We start from the raw sequence: 2,185 nt of genomic DNA on the forward strand, positions 1-2,185 counted from the left end.
AAACTTTATCTCAAAATTTTAAAATTATCACAAAGCTTCTTCATAAACAACGTTTGCAGTTTGTTTTCCACCTACCAAAAAAATAAAGACCATGAAAAAGCATGGTTGTTTGAGAAACAATCCAGTAGCTTTCATCCCTTTAGAACATCTAACACTGTCTAAAGCGTCAACCTGCCCATAAAATAGAAATAGAGTCAAGCTCAATTTTGACATCCTTAGGACATTCCCCATACTGCATACATACAATATTTGGTTGATGATTTGCCTAATAGGCTCGGAGGAGTCAGGGTGCAAACAAACACATATTTCATCTTTATAAATAAAGATTAAGAAATATATGTTAAAATAACAACATCGCTTCATTACTAATTCGCAATAATATTGTCATCCTTAGATTAAATCTTTTATCTACAATTATACTCATTATCATATTAAGGCTAACATTAAGGATAACGTGAGATTCGTTACGGAAATTTTACTTAAGTTCCCATCTAAATATCGTATCTTTTAATTAGAAAAACATGATCACCGACGTTCAGTAAAGTATATTAATATTTCAAATTATTTACCGTGCTCCTAACATAACTTGTGAATTTGTTAACAGTCTTTTTACGTTTGTGATGCTTCTTTACACCTATTAATGATGAACTAATCTTTAAGCACTAAAATCATACCATTATAATAAATATAAATCGCTATAATGTTACTGTTTTGCCTATTTCTCTCAACAATCTCTATTTCTCTCTTGAACCTTCAATTTCAAAATATAACTCATTCAAATGTTCTACATTACATATCCATATTATTACAGAAAATTCCTATTGCCAATATCTTGGCCTAGATGGTTAGGGTTCTTGACTTGCAATCTAAGGGTGTGGTTTCGAATCCCCATCCAACCAAACTTGCTCAACCTTTCAGCTGATCAATCACATAATTCGTTAGAAAAAGAGCAGTCCAAGAATTGGTGGTGGGTGGTGATGACTAGTAACCTTTCCTCAGGTTTTTCACTGCTAAAGTAGGGACGGCTAGCGTAGAAAGCTTTCCTGTAACTTTGCGCGAAATTTAAACCCAGCAAACCTCTATTTTACTCTATTTTTTATTTTAGGCAAAAGAGAAGAATAATGTGCAGTCTAAAGCTGGAGGAACTGAGAAAGAGAAGAAGAAGAACGTATATTAAATAAAGGGGTGGATATATGTATTCCACCAAATGTTTCTCTCATTTCTTCTATGACTGTGACTGAGAGTGTTGATCCATGAGCTGGATCATCTAGAGATATTAGTTATGTCATCCTGCCAAACATATCTGATATGTAAAAGATAATAAAGATAGTATTAATATACAAAATCTAACAATTCAGGATGTTCTGTTTCTCTGTGAATACTTCTCTTCGTCTATTAGCCTTAAGCCTTCTGCTACCTCAGTGTTTGGCTTAAAAACATACAGTGACAAAGAAGGAGGTGCAATAAGTAGGTGCCAATAGCCAACTATCCAATAGTTGATATTCGTACCTTGGAAGATACACAGTATTAGAAATGCTTTCTATTTCATAAAATAACAAACATATATATATATATATACTTCATCGTTTATGACGGTTATAGTTTCTGAGAAATGAATTTTTTACAGACGAGGTGGCCGAGTGGTTAAGGCGATGGACTGCTAATCCATTGGGCTATGCCCGCGTGGGTTCGAGTCCCATCCTCGTCGAGATAATGTAATATTTTGTTGTTAATAATAACACAATGTGTATACTGAACCACTCACGACATAAACAACAAAATATTTAAGTAAGAATCATCTTCATTAAAATTCGTAATTTTATGATGACAGAGAACTTATCGCTTAGAATCTTTCTGGTGACTTTTCTCGCAAAAAGAAATAATGCTTTTATTTACTACTTCAAAACTTAAACATAAATGACACTGCATATTACAATTACTGATGAAAACAAAACTACAGTGATTATCCTATACATTTACAATAAATCTTTAAAACCCGTTTGCTTACTTACGCACAAACTATAAACTGAAAGTCAAGAAGGATGGAATTCAAACTCACTGGGTTTGACTGGGGGGTGGCAGGGGGTAGGCAAAACCCTATGGATCTACTCTTAATCAGGCCCGGCATGGCCAGGTGGTTAAGGAGCTCGACTCGCAGTCTGCGGGTCGCGGGAGTCGTGGGAGG

The 2,185-nt window shown here is 34.6% G+C and overlaps 1 non-coding gene across 1 annotated transcript; it reads left to right on the forward strand.

Moving 5' to 3' along the window:
- Nucleotides 1-1,626: 1,626 nt before the first annotated feature.
- Nucleotides 1,627-1,708, forward strand: Trnas-gcu. Its single transcript has one exon. It is a non-coding gene; the product is annotated as a tRNA-Ser (tRNA).
- Nucleotides 1,709-2,185: the final 477 nt, after the last annotated feature.

This window comes from Limulus polyphemus, unplaced genomic scaffold, assembly GCF_000517525.1.
Source record: "Limulus polyphemus unplaced genomic scaffold, Limulus_polyphemus-2.1.2 Scaffold10676, whole genome shotgun sequence".
Taxonomy (NCBI): Eukaryota; Metazoa; Arthropoda; class Merostomata; order Xiphosura; family Limulidae; genus Limulus; species Limulus polyphemus.